Source organism: Coenobita brevimanus, chromosome 64, assembly GCF_032717465.1.
Source record: "Coenobita brevimanus isolate Jiangsu-jjx chromosome 64, ASM3271746v2, whole genome shotgun sequence".
In the NCBI taxonomy this organism is placed as follows: domain Eukaryota; kingdom Metazoa; phylum Arthropoda; class Malacostraca; order Decapoda; family Coenobitidae; genus Coenobita; species Coenobita brevimanus.
This window is the reverse complement of record NC_137017.1, coordinates 1,811,986-1,835,398: the sequence shown is the minus strand read 5'-3', so window position 1 is coordinate 1,835,398 and position 23,413 is coordinate 1,811,986.

Genomic DNA, 23,413 nt, shown 5'->3' with positions numbered 1-23,413 from the left:
TTGTTATTTTCTGCTGTTCGCTGGGTAGAGTTCTTGAGGTCATTACTGATAACTTCTTGTTCCTTGTTTGGGCATGTGGAGAGAATGGAGAATGAACGACTGACTAAGAGGGTGTATGTAGGTGAGGTGGAGGGAGGGAGAGGGAGGGGTAGACCGAGGATGAGGTGGAGGGATGGAGTTGAGAGGTATATGAGGGAGGGGGGAGTGAGTTGGGGGGAGGGTAGTCAAATGGTGGGTGACAGAGCGACTTGGAGGCGTTTTGTCTGCGGCCACCCTTTGCGAGAATAGGGCGTCGGGCTATAGATAGATAAATAGATTCTTGTTCCTTTCACGCTTTTGCCTCTCACCCCGTCGTTTCTGACAGTGTGTACTTGTGCGTAACCCTTTGTATCTTAGAGTGTATGATGGTGAGGTGGCTGGGAGGAGAGGGTGAGGGAGACCGAGGCCGACGGGAAGAATTTATGTGTTAGAATATGTGAGGGAAGACGGTACGTGGTGGGGAAGGGGGTCACTGGTGCTCGTTATTTTTCTATTTATTGAAACCTTTATCCAATTTAGAAGAACCCTTCAGAGTGAATGTAGGCTATATCTAGTCCCCTCACTTCGAAGCGTCTCCATCTGAGCCGAAAGAGAGAGAGAGAGAGAGAGAGAGAGAGAGAGAGAGAGAGTCTGCAGATAGCAAGAATAAAACTCAAAAAAGACATCATCATAGCATAAGGGGTGATATTTTTGTGATTTGTTAGCATTAGTTTACATTTAGTCAGTTTTATGTCCATCGCTATGAGAGGTTAGGTGGAACAGAATCGTGTGGTGGTAACAAGTACGAGTATAGAATATGACACGCCGTTGGACTGGAGAGGGTAGTGGAGATTATTTCAAACCCCTTTCTTTACAAGGATGTCCCCGTGAGGTGAATAAAGTCGTCAGTCAGTGGCAAGAATAAAATATAAAAAGACATGGTGCTGAAGAAGCTAAGTTTGACTGACCCTATTTCACCCCATGTAAGGCTTGCGAGGCAGTGAAAGTTGGCGAGGGGAGGTCGGGTATTAATCTTAACCCATTCACTACGATGTATTCTCTATTTTTTTTTTTTTTTCGTCATCCCTAGATTGTTTTAATCAGCTAACACGATACCTGTTAGTGGAAGTACTCGAGCCTGTCTTTATTCATACCTACGTCGGACGATTTTATTCAGCCTACAGTAAGGAGTCTTCTTCACAATACAACAGCAGATTTATATTATTCACCTTAAAGGACATCGCTGTTACGAAGGGATAAAAAATATCTTCGTTAAATCCTTCGATATGATGACGTCTCGTTACTAAATTCTTGCCGGGCTAGACAATTTTATTCAGCTTACGGGAAACCTCTCATGGTGTGGGATTTAATTATGAGGGGGTTAGGGGTGAAGGGGAGTAAGGTGGGATTGTTTGTAAGGAGTGAAATGAAGTCATGAGGGGATGAAACAAAAAAGGGAAGGTGAGAGAGGAATGAAGGAAGGGTGAAAGATGAAGAGGGGGGGGGGAGGTGTTAAGCAAAGTACATAGGTTAGGTGAGGGGGTTGTGGGGGAGGGGTGGTGGGTGTGGAGAGAGCGTGTGTAAGAAATGATAGGAAGATAATTATTATAGCAAGAAAAAGTTGTGGAAGGTGAGGAGGGGTGAGAAATGAATGGGGTGAGGGGTGTTAGGCAAGGTACTTAAGGGGGAAAGAGAGGGTTGAGAGTCGGAGATGACGAGGGAGAGTTTGATCAGAGAATTTAGGAAGCAGTGTGAAGTTATGAGGGGGTGAGAAAAATATGAGGATAGGGATGAGGGAAGGTGAAGTGGGGGGATGTTAGGCAAGAATGACCACGAGTGTGTGGGAAGGGCGAAGGGGGAGGTGATGGAGGTTAGGAGGGAATGTTAGGTAAAAAACATAAATTAAGCTAAATTAAGTTATGAAGGGTAACGAATATGAGAGGTTGGGAGATGGGGGGGGGGGTAGGCAAGGAGGATAAAGAATATTGGGAGGGATGAGGGTTGGCTTGTGGGGGAGATGGAATAGAGGGAAGGGAAGGGGTGGGAGGGGTAAGGGAGGGGTTGTAGTGGAGAGGGGTGAAAAGGGGGAAGTGAGGAGAGGGGAGGAGGGAGTGTCTGGTAATGAACACAGGAAGTTATGAGTTGAATTTATTAGTGGGGTGGAGTGGGAAAGATAAGGAGATGGGAGAGTGTTGTCATGTAAGCAGTATGAGAGATAAGGGTGAAGGATGAAGTGATGGGGGGGAAGAGGGAGTGTCTGGGAAGGAACATAGAAAGTTAAGTGACATTATGAGAGACGTGAAAAAGGTAAGGGGTATCAAGAAAAGAGTATCAGTGGGGGAGGGAACATAAGAAAGAATGGGTCTGAGAAAGGAGGGAAGAAGATGACGTGAGGAAATGATGTGAGGAGGAGGGGGAGAAAGCATGGTGAGGGTTGAGAGGAATGGGGAAGGACGAGGGGAAAGTGTGTTAGATGACGATGTGAGGGGAATGGGGGAGACAGTATGGTGAAGGGGGGAGAGTAGTGAAGGGGGATGGGGGAAGAGTGGCGTCAGATGAGGAACATAAGGAGCGTGTGGTGGGGGGAAGGAGAGAGGGGATGAATGGTAAGGGGGTAGGAGGAGGGGTAGCGGTAAAGGGGAGAGGAGAGGGGAGTGGGGTGGCATCAGGTAAGGAGTGTGAGGGTCGAGTTTTTGTGGGTGTCTTCCTGTGGCATCCTCACCCGGCACTCAAGGTGACTACCAGGCTCACGGTCATACCCCCCTACCCCCCACCTGCTCTCCCTCCTTCACTTCACCTGCCTCACCTCCCCAGCCTCACCTCCCTAGACTCACTCACTCTCACTTCACCTACCGCACTGTTACTCACAATAGCTTATTAATACATCACTTGCCTCACTATCACGTCACTTGCTTCACACTCACTCACGGCAAGTCACCGTCACGTTACCTGCCTCACTCACTATCATTTGCCTCACTGTCACTCAGTAACTCACTGTCACGATGTATACTTCACTCGCTATCATTATCCTCACTGACACACACGGTAACTCACTATAACCTTAGCTACCTCACCCACAATCACTTTCCTCACTAACACTCACCATAACTCATGATCACCTTACCTGCTTCACTCACTATCACTTCACCTACCGTAGTGTTACCTTACCTGGTGCACCATCACTCATTATTATTCCTCACATCACTTTTTTTTTTTGTGCAAAGAAGAAAGAACCAAATGCTGGACGGCCACAAGAGAGAGAGAGAGAGAGAGAGAGAGAGAATTAATAAAAAAGAAAGAGAAAAAAAAAGCTGAATTCAAGATCCGTTCATTTTGAGATGCCTGGACACACTGCGTTTAAAAGACTGAGGAAAACAGTTCCGGCCCTTAATCTCTTGGGGGAAGGAGGCTCCCTAACACCTCTTCCTCGCCGATTTATTTTTGGATAAGGCTGGCTAGTATCGTTTGGTATGTTACTTACACAGTGTGGTGATATTAGGATGATTTAAGTAACTCAGAAAAGGAGGACGGCAAGCTATAGTAAGCAAATAGGAAGAGGTGTTAGGGAGCTTCCTTAACCAACGAGAGTACGGGCCAGGGAGTTAACCTGTTGCATATATATACTGTATAGGAAGGATTGAGAATATTTCCCCACAATCACTTCTCTTTCCTATCATAACTCCACCGATTCAGCCCCAACTATGATACCAACATTCATTTTTACTCATTTTCACTCATTAAAACTCACGCGTGTCCTGAAATGTCGAAAGTAAACGGATCATGATTTTGGTCCTCTCTCGTTTGAGCTGCTTTCAGTCTTGGATTCTTTTCGGATTCAGTAACTCACTTTCATACATTTTCCTCATCATTCAACATTTTCCTCATGACCCTTTTGCCTCCTTGTCATTCACCATCACAAATAGTATAGAAAGAGTCCAGTGTGAAGTATGACAACCTTATCTGAAGATGATGATGATAGTGATTGGTAACTGATAATGAGGCAAGGTGGGGGAGACAGGCGAGAAGGGTGTGATGAGACAGATGGCATTATTGTGAGGCAGCTGAGGCGATGATGATTACAGTATCTGAATAATAATGAATGATCGTGAGTAACAGTGAATAGCTGGTAATAATGAGTGACTGTCAGGAATAATTATAAGTGACCGTGACTAATGAGCGACTGAGTAATAATGAGTAACAGTAACTTTAAATAATAATGAATAACCATGAGTAATAAATGACTGTGAGTGACCGTGAGCAATAATGAATGACCATGAGAAAGAGTGAGTCATCGTGTGTAATAATGAATGACCGTGAATAACAATGAGTGAGCGTAATAGTGAATAACCATGAATAACAATGAATGAGCTTGAGTAATAGTGAATAACCATGAATAAGTGACCGTGTGTAATAATAAGTGACGTTTAAAAATGAATGACCGTGAGTAACAGTAAGTAACAGTAATAATGAATAATCATGAGCAATAAATAACCGTGAGAAACAAATGACCATGAATAACAGCGACCGTGAATAACAGTGCGTGACCGTGAGATGGGTGAACGTGTAGCTGGGTGATGCAATATTCAGCCCCACGCAGGTAGGCACAGACAGGTGGTAATGAGAGAACCAATCAGTGTACCGGAACGTGAGATGTGAATGGCAGGGGTCTGATTGCCGTCTTGTTAGCGACCTTGGTGGGTTTGTTTAGGCACGGTTGGTTGGGCTGATAATACTGTTTGGATTTATCTCACAAATAATATAATCATAACCCTGTCTGTACCGAGGTTACTTCCATGATTTGATATTGGTAGAGAAGAAATGAATTGTGTGTGTGTGTGTGTGTGTGTGTGTGTGTGTGTGTGTGTGTGTGTGTGTGGGAGAGAGAGAGAGAGAGAGAGAGAGAGAGAGAGAGAGAATGGCTGTCATGTGCAGTATGAGGCTTAATTCATGCATACTTCGTTGTTGTGCCTATAGTGTGCAATATGAGGATGAGGTCATGCACACAGCTCCTGTCATGATGATCTCTGCCCCCCAACCTTCCCTTCTGTCATGCAGGCCTTCGTAACCCATTAATATATCATGAAATACCTTCTTAACGATAGGCCAGGCGGTTTTTGTTTTACCAACCTCGTGATGGTGTATTTTGACTCCTTCCGGCTGAGAGCGTCTTTTTATTTTACCAACTTCAGACGATTTCATTCAGCTTAGGAGAGGCTTTTAGAACATAAAGGGGTTAGATATAGCCTTCATTAACTGCTTCACTGCTAGACATAATTTCGAAGTAAACTCATCTGGAGGAAACAAGAATAAGTGAAAACATACGCCATGGTAGTGAAGTGGTTAAGGTAGACTCTAATCTCCCTGTTACAGTTATCTTCCATACCCGACGTGTTACTTGATAACCTTTTCCTTCTGTACCAGAAACTTGTCGGACCGTCTTGCAGTCAAGACAGGTTCATTAAACTTTTTTTTTTTTTTTTCATATATTTCAGTTATAAAATATAGAAGAGGCCACGTCAGTCCCAAGTTCACCACTTTCCAGCGATATCATCTGCACTACAGTCCACCATTTCTAATGATAATCGAAAAATATCATCTAAACACAGGAAGACACAGGTAGGGGGCGTTTCACTTTCAATTATTACATGTTCTCAATAATAATATTCACTTCTGTATCTCTATATAAAGCATCGGTCTCATATTGTTTTTGGTATGAAGAAGGGCACATAGTATCTTACAGTAACAAGCTGATAGAAATAGTTATGTGCTTTCATTCTCGCAGCAGAATAACTCGCCTAGACATAACTGGACTTTGTGGCCACCCTACTGATAACATTTTTGTACTATGAAAGATCCCTGGTGTGGCCTCCCAGGTATCATGTATCCTTACCTCTGACCCTATCCCGTGGTCACTTCATGCACTTAATACTTCACTGTCAATTCCTGTCCCTCGCTCAGTTTCACACACTCACTGTTTCATTAATACACTGTTCCTGGTCTTTAAGCCATTAATCATTCACTGTCCATTTCGCCTTCACTTTTCATCCTAACTAACGATTCTTCTTTTGTTTGCCGTACCCAGACACCATGCCATTGTCATTTACCATTTCTCTCTCTCTATTGTTGTCAGTCTGTATCTATCTATCAGTCTTTATCTTTCTGCATATCTTTAGCAGTTAACGTGTCTGTCGGTCTGTCTGTCCACCTTTCTATCGATCTGTCCATGGGTATCTATATCTATCTATCTATCTCAGTCTGTCCATCTATCCTCTTCCATCCTTTACCACCCCTTCACCATTTTATTACTCATTCCCCACAAACCATTTCACGTCAATCATCTTATGTCTTCATTTCACTTTCATTCAGTACTCATGCTCTCCCCCGCATTTACTCAGCCTCACAGTCTCGCCATTCTCGCCTAGGAAGTAGCATTTCTCAGCGGCTTATTCACACTTATTCACTTGCACTTCTGACTAACCTCCCGCCCTTCCCATGTAGGAAGAAGGAAACGAAGACTGAGAATTATGGTGGAGAGATATGATAGGGGTAAAGGGGAGAGGTAAGAGTAAAGAGTGGAGAGATAAAAGGAGTATCAGGAAGAGATAAGAGGAGAGTTAAAGGGAGTATAAGGGAGAGATAAGAGCTGAAGGAGGAGACAGAGGAGTATAGGGGAGAGATGAGATTAAAGGGGAGAAAAAAAAGTAGTACAGGGGAGGGAGAAAGGTAAAGAGAGGAGATAATGGGAGCATAAGGGAGAGATAAGGTAAAGAAGGGGGAATAAAGAAAGGGAATATAAAGGGAGGATAAGGGAGGGAGGTTATAAAGGGAGAGATAAGGTATAGGAATGTGTATGTAAGATAGGGACTTGTGTACTTGCAGGTCATATTGTCGAGGCTAGAGATAGATTGATAGATACATAGATAGATGGATATTCTCTTTTTCTCGACACACACACACACACACACACACACACACACACACACACACACACACACACACACACACACACACACACACACACACAGCTTCCCCCAAAACAGAAGCGTCACAATAAAGAGGATAATAAAGAGAGAAGGACCCAGCCAGAGACCTTGAGGGAGCCCGTCTGAAAGGCCATTTTGTCAAGGCCCGATGCTGACCTCTGAGGGGGTGGGGGGAGGGCATGGAGGGAAGGAGAGAAGGAGGAGGAAAAGTGGAGGGAACGGAGAGAAAGGGAAGGAAGTGTGGAGGGAAAGGAGGAAAGGTGCAGGGAATGGAGAGAAAGAGGAGGAATGGTGGAGGGGAAGGAAAGAAAGAGGAAGAAAGCTGGAGGGAAAAGAAAGAGGAGGAAACGGGTGAGAGAAAGGAGGGAGAGAGTAGGAAGGGTGAAGAAAAGGGGGGTTATCTAGAAGTGGTAGTAAAAAGAGTGAAGGAAAGAAGTTACTTTGTCCATTACAGAAGGAAAAATATCAGAAACATACTAAGAATAGTTTAAAAATATGTTTAGGCCTCGATCAGTAAGACGGCTCAGAGCACTCACATCACTGTCTAAATTCTTTATTCTGGGTATAACCGTATATCATGGATTAAAATGTGTGTGTGTGTGTGTGTGTGAGAGAGAGAGAGAGAGAGAGAGAGAGAGAGAGAGAGAGAGAGAGAGAGAGAGAGAGTTATACGGGACTCAGGAGATGCGTCAACCTTCAGATTTGTAGGATGCTGCTGTTATTTTATTGTTTCAAGAGACATATATACCCTCTTTTTTTTTTTACGATTGGCAAGTGTAAATACTCATATTCTAATTGTTAATTGTCGTGCTTTGCGAAAAATAAATTCGGGATACTGTTCTTTCAGTGACAATTGTGAATAACAGGTATCATTCAGACTGATTCTGCATCCTTTAAAGTTTGAGCTAATCCTTTGTGAAGGTAAGTGTGGATCAAATTCTCTGGTAGATTTAAACCATTGTACTAGATACCCGCTTAATTTATGTTGTGATGGCGAAAAAAAAAAAAAATCGAATAATTTAGTCTGTCTTCACAAAATTTAATAGGAATAGAAGGAAGGTAGTAGCGTCCTTTCTCATCGTGGAGGCCAAAACTGTACTGTGTATTCTAAGTGCAGTTCTGGACATGTGTGTAAAGAAGTGATAATTTCTTCATTTCTAAATATGAAGTTCCTGCCGCTAAATTCTGACGCTATTAGAGAACGGAAATAAGGGAAAAAAAAAAAAAGTGAATCAAGTACCACGAATGGACCAGTCAGAGAGGAAAGGTAAAAAATAAAGAGGTAAAAGTTAAAACGATGTGAGAATGAGAAGGAGTGGGAGAGCGAAGGTGAGAGTGAGGGAGAGGTATGGGGAAACGGAGAAGATTGATGGAGAGGAAGGAGGGGTGGGGAAGGAAGGAGGGGAGGCCAGAAAGGGAGGGAGGGAGGAGGGAAGTAGGAGAGAGAAATAAGGAGGCAGGTAAAGAGAAGGAATGGCGGAGGAAAAAAAGGGGAAGTTCGGAGAAGAATGGAAGAAGGGACAAACTGAGAGAGAGTGAGAGTGGAAAGAAGAAAGGAGAGATTGAGGGAGGGAAGAAGGAAGAAATTAAACGAGACATAAACTGGGAGGGAGAGGTAGAGACAACAAGGAAGGATGGATGGGGAAGGAAGGTTAGGAATGTCAGAGAGAGAGAGGAAGATGTGATAAAGGCAGGAACATAGGGAAGGAAGGAGGGATAGGATGAATGAAGGAGGGGCAGAGGAAGGAAGGAGGGAAGGTCAGAGAGGGAGGGAGGGAGGAGGGAAGGCGTGATGAAAGAAGGGATAGTAAGGGCACAGGATGGGAGTACAATATAAAGGGGATAAATGTAAGCAGGATGTGGCGGACAGGAAGTGTGGCTGAGAGACGGAGAAGGAATAGAAGGAAGAATGGAGGGAGGACGAAGCATGAGGAGGAGGGATGTAGGAGAAAGACGACGACGACAATGATGATGATGATGAGGAGGAGGAGGAGGAGGAGAATGTTGAAGGAAAACGAAGAACGGAGTAGGAAGAATAAGGAAGATGGATTTAGGAGGACGAAAGAGAAGAGGAGATGAAGACGAATGTAGTGGGAGGAGGAGGAAGAAGAGAGAGAGAGAGTTTGGGGGGAAAGGAAAAATGAAGGAAGTTTGAAGAATAAAAGAATAGAGGAGGCAAAAGAAATGAAGAGTGAGAATAATAGTCTGAGGGGGGGAAAGTCTTTGTTTTCTGAACTGCCTCTGTACTCTGCTGACTTGGCTTTGTATCATATATATATATATATATATATATATATATATATATATATATATATATATATATATATATATATATATATATATATATATATATATATATATATATATATATATATATATTTCTAGGTTTACGTTTACTAGTCGAATATTGCTTGTAATATAACTTTATTTTCTGCCATTATTTATCACCTTTCATTTATCAGTTTTAAAATCCATTGGCTGAGTTTGGGCTTAGTTGAATAAGATGTCAAAAATCATCTGCCCTTGTACAGGTGCAGCTGCTGTGTTACCAGTTTTTGTATCCGAACTTCCTAACTTAAAGCATCATCAGTGTCAGATATGTTAAGTAGAAATAGAGAACCCAGCACGGAACTTCTGGTATAGTACTAATAATATGCATCCTGTCATTTCCTACCATTAATTACAACTCTGTACTTATTTTTGTATTTATCTATTTATTTATAATTTTGGGGGGAGTGGAGGTCTAACAGTCCATTTTTTATTTCAGTGATCACATTGCCGCTCAGTTTATATACCTTTATTTGGGGATTTTGTGAGAAACTTCGTCCAACGCGTTCTGAAAATCAAGGTACGAGTTATGTCTGAATTTGGTTAATCATACATATTATGAAGGCTAAAATTTAGGGAAGCTTGGTAATTCATAATGTTTCAGAGTGTATATTGTGACTATTATTATAATTATTTAAACGCTTGACTAACTTGTGTCTGGTACTAGAGTGTAACTTCGTTCTTACAGGTGCAAGGTTAATTGGATGGCAGTTACCTTGTTACGGCATCTTACCTCTCAGTGTTATTTCGAAACGTTAGGCCTTGTAATTTAATTCTTTGCTTCCTTGAAATCTCGGAAATATTTTTACCTGGCCCAGTTGTTGACTGAGTGCAGCATATATTTCAAAAGTTCTACTGTACCTGATAAAATCTTTTTCATTTTGCTGTATATAGCTGATGATATCGTACTTGAATTATCAGCTTTTAACTACAGAGGGTCATAATGCTTTAAGTTTTTAGCCACATCTGATCATTCGCATCCTGACCTTTGCCTCAGTTATCGGGCTTGCTGGTGTCAGTGCTTCTGGTTTGTGATAATGATAATATAACTTCCCTTTTGGTTTAGTAGTACTTATAATGACGTAGGAAATACCGGTATGTTCCAAGTTGTTTCCTGTTTTATTATTATTATTATCCTTTTTTCTTAGCTTTTCCACGAAGCATATCATACCAGTTTTGTCAGCTCGATTCCTTGCAAGAGAAGAAGAGAGAATGAAGGGGGTATGATGGAGATGAGGAAAGAGTGGAGGAAGTAAGACCGATAAACAGAGAGAAGGGAGAGTGGAGACCGTATCGTGGGTAAGAGAAAAAAAAAAGGAGAGAGAGAAAAGTTGAGAAAATGGGGTGAATGGAAGATGGAAGAATCGAGGAGGAGGAGGAAAGATAGTGGAGGTGAAAGTGCAAGGTAGAGGAGGGAAGGAAGCGATGAAAGGTAAGGGAGGAGGTTAAGAGATGGGACGGAAGGAGGAAGGAAGACGATAAAGAAGAATGTGAAAAAAAGAAAGAATGAAAGAAAAAAGGAAGATGTGGAAAATAAATTATAGAAGGGAATGAAAACGTGAAAACAAGGAGAGAGAGAGAGAGAGAGAGAGAGAGAGAGAGAGAGAGAGAGAGTCTGGGAAAGGAGAAGCAGGTAAAAATTGACAAAAAAGAATAGAGAGAGAGGGAGGGGGGACTCATCCACGTATTAGGAGTGACTAAATGAGAGGTTGACGTAAGGAGCGCAAACACGTACAAAGGCAACAGTTTACATTGTGTGGGCGTGGAGGACCGAGGTGAGAGGGGAGGGTGTGTGGGTGAGAGGGATAGGTAGGAAGGGGTTTGTGGGTGAGAGGGTGGATACTGGTGAGGGTGTGGGTGGATGGGAGTAGAGAGGGTGTAGGTGGTAGGAGAGAGGTGTGAATGAGAGGGGGTGAGTGTGAGTGAGTGAGAGGGACTGGATGTTGGTAGTAAGGAGTGTGTAGGTGAGAAAGTAGGGGGGAGAAGGTGTGTGGATGAGTGGGGGGGGGAGGAGAGGAGAGGGGATGGATGAAGGGGGTGAGTGGAGGGGATAGAGGATTTATGGATGGGGATGAAAGGTGGGTGACAGGGTAAGGAGAAAGGGGACGGGTAAGTGGGTGGGGGGAAGGTAAGAGGATGGGGGGTTGGAGGCAATGTGTTGGGGAGAGGGTAGGCAAGAAGGGTGAGAAAGAAAGAAGTAAGGGAGGAGGAATGTAAGATAGGAGATAATAAACGGGGAATAAAGCAAAGAGGTAAACCAGAAAGAAGGATGAAAAAATAAAAAAATTCTCTCTCTCTCTCTCTCTCTCTCTCTCTCTCTCTCTCTCTCTCTCTCTCTCTCTCTCTCACGATATACAAATAGTCTTAAGTACATGGTCCACATTCGGTTGTATACACTGAGGTAAAAGTACACACACACACACACACACACACACACACACACACACACACACACACACACACACACACACACACCACCTGCCAGAAGACAGACATAAAAACACAAGAGCAAACACAAAAAGCATCCCCTCTTCCCCCACCCGAAAAAAATAAATAAATAAAAGCACCATCTGATAAAAGCACACAACTGCACAAATGTTTCCCTCATCATGTAAGCACGTAGGTACAAAAACACACGCCACTCCCTCATCCTCACCAAGCGCAGCAAACACAAGCATATACATACAAACACATGAGTTATACACAGCTTCTGTCGACACGTTACACTGTTTCCTCCCTCCCTTTGTCAGACAGAACAAGCACAGGCGGCTAAACGAACTCGCAGCAACAAATAGGGAACGCACAAGGCACTCAAAAAAGCTCAAACTTACTCAGATAAATACACAAACATGCACATACTAATACATGCACCCCAAGAACACTCCAAAATAAACACATAAACGCACAAAACGTACCGAGATTAATATTTAAACCCATGGGAAACCGAGATAAATACATAAACACACAAATACATGAAGACACCCAAATACATATATGTAAACACAGTACACACCGAGTTATAAACAAAGCACAATACACACGTAATAAAGCACTTCAGCACACAGTTTGCTTAATAAGCACTTGGAAGACGCAAACACAGCGAGATAAACACGTAAGCACACAAACATTAACCTTTCCTCCTCCATCCCGTTTTTCCTGGCGCCAGTTCTTGGGAGTGTATTTATAACCTTTCTCAAGCGTAAGTTGCGTGTCTGATCATTGGTTTTTACTTCCGCAAACGAAGTTGGACGGAATCTGTGTACTCGTTTACACTCGTGAAGTCTGTTTGTCATTTGTGTATATCATATCTCAAACATTTTTGATTGAATTTCATTTAAAGCTGGTTGTTAGGTCGGCAGTCAGTCAAGGTAGATTTGATTAGATTCGGAGGTGGATCTGGACCCGGGTACAGGAAGAAATCATAGATTTTGTTGACGTTGGCGGAGGTATGCGCTCTTTGAAACTGTGTAATAGGGGGGACTGAATTCGTATAATTAAATGACTATGTAATACCGTAAAAGTAGTTTTCTTGTAGGAAAGAACTACAGCACCAAATATTAAATTTTATGTCGCTGGCGGATGTATGCGCTCTCAGGGGAAGCATCTAGTTTTGTCTTAACCCACTAAAAGTCGGGATAGCTCTATTAATTTATTCCAGCTAACGCCACATTGTTTTATTCAACTGAGAGTATGCAAATATCAGGTTAACATTGTACACTCTTAATTCTACCGTGACCAAAAATTGCCATTCTTCCATCTTCAGTGCTAGGTTATAACAACAGGTTAACCCTAGAATACGGTACTAATCACGAAGAAATGGTATGAACGTGATGGCAAGCCGTAGCACTGTCATTTTGTGCCACAGCGCTATATAAAACATGCTACAAAAGAATGAAAAATTGGGCCACACTAAGATGAATGAACTACAGCACCGTTAACCCTCTAATATTCGGAACATCTCTAGTATCCCATTCCGGCTAACGCCAAACGATTTTCTGCGACTGAGAGTGAGTAGGTAAGCCTGAGAGTGTTATTACTGGTGCCGTTTATCCTCATATGGTCGGGACAACTCTAGTATTTCATTTCAGTTCTCTCCAGACGATTGTATTCAGCTGAGAGTAATGCAGCCTGAGTGTTAAGTCACGCGACAGCCAGGCACCTCACAGCCAAACTGGAGTAAATAATAACGTAAAAAATACTACAAAATGAACATATATATATAGTTACCATGGAGACTAATTTATCTTAAAGTCTGGCCCTCGAGGATGCATTTATATTTTCAAGCTACCTCCAGACGATTTTATTCACCTCATTATAGGCTTTTCGAGCTAGGAGGTTTTCATTTACTCCCAGAAGTGTCCCTTAGTGTAAAATCGTCTAGTGATAGTAAATAGAAAATAGAAAATGCGGTGGTAAATTTATACTGAAGATGCGTCCACAGCTGGTCAATTAATACTGAAGATACGTACACTTAAGCTGGGAGATTAATGCTGAAAATGTGTCCACAGCTGGTAGTTAATACTGACGATACGTCCACTTAAGGTGGCAAATTAATTCTGAAGATACATACACTTAAGGTGGTACCGGTAAGTATAAATTTGAAGATACGTCCACTTACTTAAGGTGGTAATATAGAATATAAAATTGAAGATCCGGCCACGTAAGGTGGTACTATAGAATATAAAATTGAAGATACGTCCACTTACGTAAGGTGGTAATACAGAATATAAAATTGAAGATACGGCCACTTACGTAAGGTGGTACTATAGAATATAAAATTGAAGATACGTCCACTTACGTAAGGTGGTAATACAGAATATAAAATTGAAGATACGGCCACTTACTCAAGGTGGTAATGTAAAATATAAAATTGAAGATACGGCCACTTACTTGAGGTGTTAAAACGTTTAGCCTGTTTTTTTTTTTTTTTTTTCCACTTTTTTCTTTTTAGGGTTTCATTCAGTTTAAGAGAGGTGTTTTGAACTGGAGGGGTCAGACAGTATTTATTATCCTTTTCACTACTAGAGCTGCTTCCATAGCTAAAGAAAATCGTCTGTCGGTAGGTATAATAATATAATAAAAATAATAAATAAATAATAATAATAAAAATATTATTATTATTATTATTATTATTATTATTATTATTATTATTATTACTATTGTTGATACTATTGTTATTATTTTATTATTATTATTATTATTATTATTATTATGATGATGATGATGATGATAATGATGTTGGTAACGAGAATAGTGATGATTGATGACGACGACGCCGATGATGATGATGAACAGTCATAGAATCGGAGGTGCTAAGATCTTTGCTGAATACCACCCTCCGTCTCTCCCACGCCATAATTGCCTCTACTGCCGACTTCCGCCCCCGCTCTGCCCGGCGCCTCACGATGCTGACGTTGCGCGTGCGGAACAAAGATACGCCCCCTCTTTGACGGACTCTCATTGCGCTCTTGACGGGATCTTGCGCTTTTGACGGCCTGGTGCGCTCTAACGGAGTCCCGCTCTTATCTTGATGGGTTGATGTGATCTTGACGGATTCTTGCGCTTTTGTTGGACTGATGTGCTCTTGACAGATACTTGCGCAGTTGACGGACCCGTGCTTTTGTTGGACTCTCAGGGGTTCAGATTGTTTGCCTGTGGGTATTAGGTATTTGGGAAGGCAAGGGGGCAGGGGGAGGGGATTTAAAGGTGCACTGTATCTAATCCATTGACATGGTAGTTTCTCTCTGCCTAGTGAAATCGTTTGAAATAAGGAAGCATAATAATGTCAGAGTTTGAACATTGACAGTGAACTGATTACAGAACTGTGCTCCATATCTCCTGATAAGATGGTGGTGGTGATGGTGGTGGTGGTGGGTGGTACTGAGCATAGAGATTTCGCAGGAGTCAGAGGGTACCGCCGTCTTCAATGCGATCTCCAACCTTGACATTTTAGAATATCTTGAGGAGGGTTTAGCGAGGCGAGGAATGTGGTCGCGGGTTCCGGATGTCTGTGAACTCTGGCTACATTAATATTGGCAAAGAACGAAGCACCAACACAATCACCAGTTCCTGATACTATAAGCTGTAGTTGTGGTCGCGGATTCAGGATTTCTATCAGTACCTGACTTGAATCATGGAGGAAACGGATGCAGTAACAACACGATCTCCATTTCTGATGTGATGAGGTGTAGCTGTACTTGAAGATTCAGGTTGTCTTAGCTCCAGATGCAGAATACCAGGAAACGAAAGTGGTACCAAAGGGATGCTAAGTTTATTTCTGTTTATTTTAAATTAATTTTTAGCGGTTAATGTTGAGCCCTTTTGAACTGGCCAATGTGCAGGAGACGGTGTGTTATCTTTTTCTAGGAGAGAACAATAGTGCAGGCTTCTAGCCTTTGGTTCCTTCTTCCTTGCATAAAAAAATTAAAAAAAAATGAGTGTGGGTTCCGAACACACAGGTAACTGATGGAAACTGATAAGCACTCGCACTGTCGCTGTCTTTTGACATTCGGCAGATATTAATGAGGCATGAGTGTATTTAAAAACCTTGAAGTTTAATTAAGTTGCGGATTCAGGATGTCTTTGAACTCATATGAATCTTGTTAGTCAAGGATGTAGCGCCAACTTTGACATTTTGTAAGCATTACGAATCCTAAGTGGGTTGGGAATAACCTTGATAAGATGTGGATATAACTGTGGATTCCGGACGACTATGAACCCATGAACTCTGAGGTAAATCTTGCTGGAAACGGATGTACCACCAACACAGCCGCCAAATTTGTGACATTCCGAAGCCACTGATGATGCCTGTGTGTGCGTAGGAACCCACATGAGGAATAGCTGTAGTTATGGGTATCCGGACGGCTGTGACCTCCGAAACATTTTTTTTTCCTCTAATGGATGAATGACAAACTCTTGACATTTGAGGGACAGTTCAGATGGGAAAAAAAAAGAAGAAGAAGAATTTTAGCTACAATTGTGGATTCCGGACGTCAAGAAATGTATTTTGAAATGGATGAAATACCAGCTTTTGTCATTTTATATTTAGTACGAGCCTTGAGTTAAAAAAAAAAAAAAAAGAATATTCGTGGCGGCAGTTGTGGATTCCGGACGTGTTTGAAATTTCTGTCGTAAATTATAGCTGAAACGGATAAATCACCAACACGAATCACCAGCGTCTGAGGCCAAAACGTTCACTAGCTTGTAAGGTCAGCACAATCACCGGCTTCTAATCCCTCAGTGACCTTAATCATTCGTGGATACAGTCGGGGATTCAGGATGTCTATGAATCACTGACGTCTCGTGGGGGTGGGGGTGGTGTGGTGTGGTGTGGTGTGGTGTGGTATAGTGTAGCATGACTAGGTGTGGTGTGGTATAGTATGACATCTTTGGGTGTGGTGTGGTGTGGAATGGCTTGGTTGGTGTAGTGTGGTATGGTGTGATGTGGTTGGTGTGGCGTAGTTTGGTATGATGTGGTATGGTTGGTGTGGTGTGGTGTGATGCAGTTTAGCGTGGCGTGGTGCGGTGTAATATGATGTAGGGTGATTCAGTGTGATACGTTGTGGTGTAATGTAATGTAGCCGGGTGCGGTGCAATGTGGTATAGTGTGGAGTGGAGTCATGGGGTGCGATAGAGTGAAGTGTGATGTGGTGCGGTGTGGTACAGTGTGGTGTAAAGTGGTAGGTGTGTGAGTAAGGTCGTGAACTGAAAGAATGACTATGAGAAAACATATAACGGCCCAAAAGGATGTTGAGTCTAGCCAATTTGTAGGAGACGGTGTGTGTGTTTCGTGGGTGTTTTTGTCTTCTGTTAAAGGTACGAGGGAAGGCGAAGATAGTGAGAAAGTCTTTTATTATTGTGTAAAACTTGAGAAGGAAGGAAGGATAGGAGGGGTTAGGGAGGAAGAGGGAGATGGAGAGACGGGGGGTTTGAGAGAAGGATAGGCAGGTGGAGGAGGATTGAGAAAGGGAGAGATGTAGAGAAAGGAAGAGAGAGACATGGAGAGGTAGAGTGAGGGAGTGGGAGGCAGGGGATTGTGGAGAGAGGCAAGGGGAAGGAGTGGGAGGCAAGTGGAGGGACTGGGAGGCAGGGAGAGGGAGTGGGAGGGAGGGGAAGGGAGTGAAAGTCAAGGGGAAGTAGAAGAAGGCAGTGGGGATAGAAGGAGGAAGAGGAAGGAACTGGGAGGCAAGGGGGGGGGGAAGTAGGAGAAGGCACTGGGACGCAGAGGAAGCTATTGGGAGGTAGCAGGAGGCAAAGACTAAGTGGTAGTCCATAAATATAAGCTAAACCTCAAGTCATAAAATTCTAAGACTGTGGCAGAATATTAGGTGTTTGGGGTTGTGTTGTGTTGTTTCACCAGTACCGTAACTAATACCTGTGATGTTGCTTGCAAATGTTTACATACTATATTTTCATTGCCTTATAATATGGAGTTAAGTACATTTGTAGAGACTGCATGCGTTTGGTTAAAACTAACAGGTCTGATTCGTAGTGAATGCTAATAGCAACAACTGCACGCGTCTGATTAATATTAACATTACTGATGCATGTTAACAGAAATATTGTTACTGATGATATTGCTGCTTTTTTTTATGGTATCGTTGTTATTCTTGTTGTGGATGTTGTTATTATTATTATTATTAGTAGTAGTAGTAGTAGTAGTAGTTGTTGTGGTTGCTTTTATTGCTTGATGGTGGCTGTTCATAACCTCTCCACTACAAACGATTTCCTCTAAAAAAAAAAGAAAAAAGTAACAAGAATACAGAAGACGTCGTCGCACTGAAGGGATTAATGGAGAATATTTTGTAACATTTTCACTGAAAGGGTTAAATAAAATCGTAAGGCAGAATGAGGAGTAAAATTTTTGACATCATATAATGGTTAAAATTTGTGGAGTGAATGTATGTGTAAATCAGGGCTGCCCACCAGTAATTTCTGTCTGACCCAGTTCCAGATACGAAGTCAGTATAACCCATTGGTGTTCAGATTATAACCAGTAATTTTTCGACTCAATCTGTTTTTTTTTTTTTTTTTTTTTTTTTCCCCACCATCCTCTTTTATTAACACAGGACAGACTTCTACTATACTCTGATCACGTTACCTTGGTCAAGAAGTGCCATCTCTCGGTCTTGAATGCTGATTTATAGCAATAGATTAACAGTAGAATATGATGCCAGTCACCAAAAAGTACTTCAGTAAGGATGTAGAGCCACAGTATTGTCTTTTTCTGCTACTGAGATACATGAAATAATATGCAAAGGGATGAAAATTTGGGCCAAGTGCAAGTGAATGAACAATAGTGAAGTGATTCATACGCTATATGTAACGCTTCAGTTCGCTTTTTTTTTTTTTTCCAGAGCTAATATTGTCTTCAGATAGGAATAAAATAATATGTCATCGTTGTGAAGTGTTTACTGATTGACACCCCATCATTGTTTTTGTTTTTTAATGAAACAAGGACTGTGAATCAGTTTCGGTGAATAATCAAACCATTATTGTAACAAATGGTGAAAACTATTATCCTTGGACCAGTTTCATTGCTTTGGTCTCATCTGCATGCATGTCTTACAGGAAGACTGCTGTACGTCCGGTCTTGCTAAATAAAGTTGGACCATTCAGAAAAAAGTTTGACCATTATTCGTGTACATCGTGCGCTCGGGTAATATTTTGCTTGATGTCGTGTTCTGGAAGCTGTAAAAGTACAGGATATTTACGTTTCTCTTAACATTTAATATCTTCCTCATCATGAAACGGACAGTAATTTGCGGGGAGGCTGGCGGTGAGTGGTCCATAAGGCGGGTGTTACTCAAAGAGCCACGTCTGCGCAGTGGCCTCCCGTTGTGCCAGGGCTATTAATTATCGTCTCTGGAGCCACTTTTAATGCGGAGGTTATCCTTTCCGGCATGGTAGCGTACATTCTTTTTTCTCAGCCTTCAGATAATGTCAAAAAGCCTTGGGTGAACCACGATTACTTTGCCCCAATGCTGCTCACATCATGGCCTTCAGAGGGTACCATCGCCAGCCTACCCCTGAACCACGTGCACTTTGTTTCAGCCTGAAATCGCGAGATATGTTTTTCGTCTTACCAGAAAACAGCTACATCCGTTTAGCGTGCACTGGGTTTTACAAAACAAGTTCTCTCCACTCCTTCTTGCATCTTGGCAAAACCTCTGTATTACTCGTAGTTTTGCTTCATCTCTGCCACTTGCATGACTGAGGTTAATCAGAACTCATTGCTCTTACTTTAGCTTCAGACTTCATTCCTGGAGATTCCCGTGCTGCTCCTCGCTTCGCATTTTTCCACTGTGACTTTTTTGTGCCTGATATTTAAATTTCTTCTCAGCGCCCATATAAGATTAGTTTCTTTAGCTGAAAAAAAAAAAAAAAAATCTGCTGGTGGCCAAGATAACGTGGTAGGACAATTCTGTTGTAGGCGCTGAGGCTTACATTATACCTTCTTTGGTTTGGTTAGGGTAGAATGAGATTACGTTGGGTTAGTTTATGTGACGTCTAATCTTTCCAATGCAGCGTGTGTGGGCATGTCGAACTGATTGCATCTTGGTTTCGGCTTTCGTTTTACCTTCTTTAAAAGCGATATCTGTAACAGAGTACAAGCATTTGATTCTTTTTTAAGACATAGAAAAACGAAGATTGATGTACTGGGAGATGGAAAAAGACAGATGAGGGTAAATATGGATAAAGATAGACTGGTGTGTAACCTGAAATATGTAGATTAGTAAGTAAGTATTTAGTTATAACGAAAGGTAAATATAAACCGTAGATAGATATAGATTAGTCAGCAAATATATAGACACACTGAAAGGTACAGGTAACACTATAGACAGATACAAACAGAATTGACATAGATATAGATAGATAGATTGTGAGATGTGAGGGTATGTTTGCCATCAGTTGGATCCTACTTTTAGCTGGACCGTATGGGGCGGAGTAAATAGTAGTATATTCCCGGAGTCCGATAAATGACTAAAAAAAGGAGAAAAGAAAAAAAAATGGCTAAACAGATGGATAGCAGCCCTGATTACTCCGACACGATCCCACCTGACCTCAGCCAGAACGTGTTGCCTCCCACCTCACTCACCTCACCTCGCCTGCCCCGCCGTTCCCATCCTCATTAGGATTTAGTTTACCTTCGGGCCTTACCTTACCCTGTTCCCGGCCTTCCGTACTCCCGCTATTGCCTGGGTGCCGGATGTCTTGGCGCCGAGGGATGTGGTTGACGTGGCCTTCGTGTGTAACGTTGACAGACAGGTATAGCAAAGAAAAGGTAGACAGAGATGGTGAAAAAATGTGGATATGAGAGAAGTAGGTGGATAGGTATCATGGAAGAAAAAGGAGGTAAATATAATGGAAGAAAAAGGTAGGTAGAAAATTAGGTAGATAGATTAAAGGAAGAAAAAAGAAAGTAGATGAATGTAATGGAAAAAAAAGGTAGATACATGAAAGAAAAAAGGTAGATAGATATATGGAAGAAAATGGTAGATATAGTGGAGGAAAAAGAAGGTAGATATACTGAAATGGAAGAAAAGAAGGTCCCACATACCTTAAATATCTGGACTGAGTAGCCTAGACCCAGTCACCTACAATTTCGATAGGGCGGTACTGGACTGAATGATGGATGGTTCAGTATCGGGCAGCCATAAATTTAACAGGATTGTTTTGTCACTGCTGTTTGGAATGGTATTGAAGATTTAGTCACTGAGTTAGTTTCATTATAATGCATAAGATTGGAAGGGTTAATTTTCTTGTGATAGGTACGATGATAAAACAGTCATTATCTCCGATATTACCAGTGGGTTTGTAATTTAGTACATACTAGTATGTAACTGATCATTTAATTATGTCCAGGAAATACTGACAAACAGAGAAAAGTCTCTGTCTGGTAATCTGTAGTTCAAAATAGGTTTTCCTTGTCTTTCTTCAGCAACTCCTTTAATCTAGAAAGTGTCAAAATGTTAGTCTGGCACCATAAATTTTCATGACTTTAACATACACAGTACCAGCACATGGATTCTAGTATAACCACAAAAATTATAACAATAAAAGTTTTATCAAAACTAAAACTCATTTAAAAATCGCATTATACCCATAACAAGTACTTGAATGTTTTACTCTAGCTAGAGTTGCTCACAAACTTATCAAATGGAAGGTAGTTCACTTATGTAATCAAGCATAGGAATGGCCCACGGGCCTGACCCTGCCCGTAAACCTAATCTGACCGGCCCGCCAGTATGCTCCACAATTTCGCAAAATTATTCCCGTTTTTCACTTAATTAGTAAGTGAAAAGCCAGTGTGTCTATAAGAAACAGCATCAAATATCACACTGACTCCCATTGCCTGTAGGTTGGCAGTATGGCTACACTGAAATATTAAAGTACAGTAATTAGTAAGTACTGTGAATGTAGGCTATATTTCTGTTACACATCGTGATTATTATTTCAGTGAAAGTTATTTCTTTTGTTTCTGATGCACTGATTTTATAAAAGCTGTATTCAGTATAATTTTTAGGAAATACTTTGCATATTTCTACTACACATTGTGATATCTGATTCAGTGAAAGTTATTCCTGGTTCTAATGCAAATTTTAGAAAAATTTTCAGTATAATTTTAGGAAATGCACTTAATGGTATTCTTATTAAAGTGTATACTTACACATCATGATTATGATGGTGATGATTAGACCTGTAACACCCATTTGAATAAAAATAGGAAGCCCAGTCCCCGTGTGGTAATTTTGACCATTCATTTTTATTGCTATTCAAATTTTTAACTGTCTTTTAAAAGTGTTACTACTACCAATAAAGTGGATTCAAATTTCCCCGTTTTAAAGTTCAATATAGCAGGTTTTTCATCTGATGGAACTAGCCCAGGCAACGGATTGTGGGTGTGGCTGCTTGAAATTGTGACACTGCAGTAAGGTAGGAATGAGTCTTCTTGGTTACTAGACCGATTTTATTGACATTTGCTTAGGAGCAGGATAGATGAGATAGAGGGGGAGAACGAGCGAGAAGTGGAGAGGGAAGATGGAGAGTGGGAGAAAGAATTGGTAGTGTTGAGAGGGGGAGAAGACATGGAGTGGGCGAAAAAGAATGGATTGAGGGATGAGAGATGGAGATGGAGGGAAAGATGAGATTGAGGGAGGAGAGAGAGGAAGAGATGAGATTGAGGGAGGAGAGATGAGAGAGGGGGGTGAGACAGGTATGAGAGGGAGAGAGGAAATTGAGGGAGATGGGGAGCGAATGGATGGAGAGTTTATGGAGAGAGAGAGAGACAAGAGATAAAGGCATGCGTGAGAGAAGAAATAGATGGAAGATTAGATGGAGTACAGTATATGAGGATCATGTGAAGGAAAGGGTAGCCAGATGACGGAGAAGGACGGGGGAGATTGAGGATGAGATGGAGGTATACGTGTTGGAGAAAGGGCAGTCATGATGACGAAGAACAGGTTGACATGGAGAACAGTTTTCTAGCCACCCCTTTTGATATTAAGGCTACAGACAGTTGAATAGATTCTTAGATTTCAGATATTTTATTTGTTTACCATATTTACAAAATATAGAACAGTTCTCCGTAATCCGTTTTCTCTGGTCCATAAGGTAAGCTTATGCGTTTTCTATGGTCCATAAATGCGAGGTTAATAATGAAGGTAAGAGCTAATTGGCTCTTTTCTTTCTTTCAGGATGTTTTATGTATTTTCTCTACTATTTTTATTATTAAAATTATCAATCAGACGGTGGGTTTGTGTCGCTACAAAAAATTTTCACAAGGTCCCGGATGTTCTGCTCGGCGGAGGCTGGCAGCCATTTTGTGAGCGATATTGGTGAGGGAGATGTTTGAGATGCCGCAGGTTTTAAGTCAGAATTGTCGTCAGCGGATGGGAAGACGTCCAAAGATGGGCCAGAAAGTCTTCAAAGATTCCCAGGAGCAAGAGGGAAGACGGTGACATGAAGTGGACATCGGAATAATGGGTATAGATCACTCAAGGTAAGCGTCTGTTTTGTCACTTTGCCGGCCCATACCTAGAGGGAGAGCTCTAAGGTGAATAATTGTTGTGAAAATGAAATGC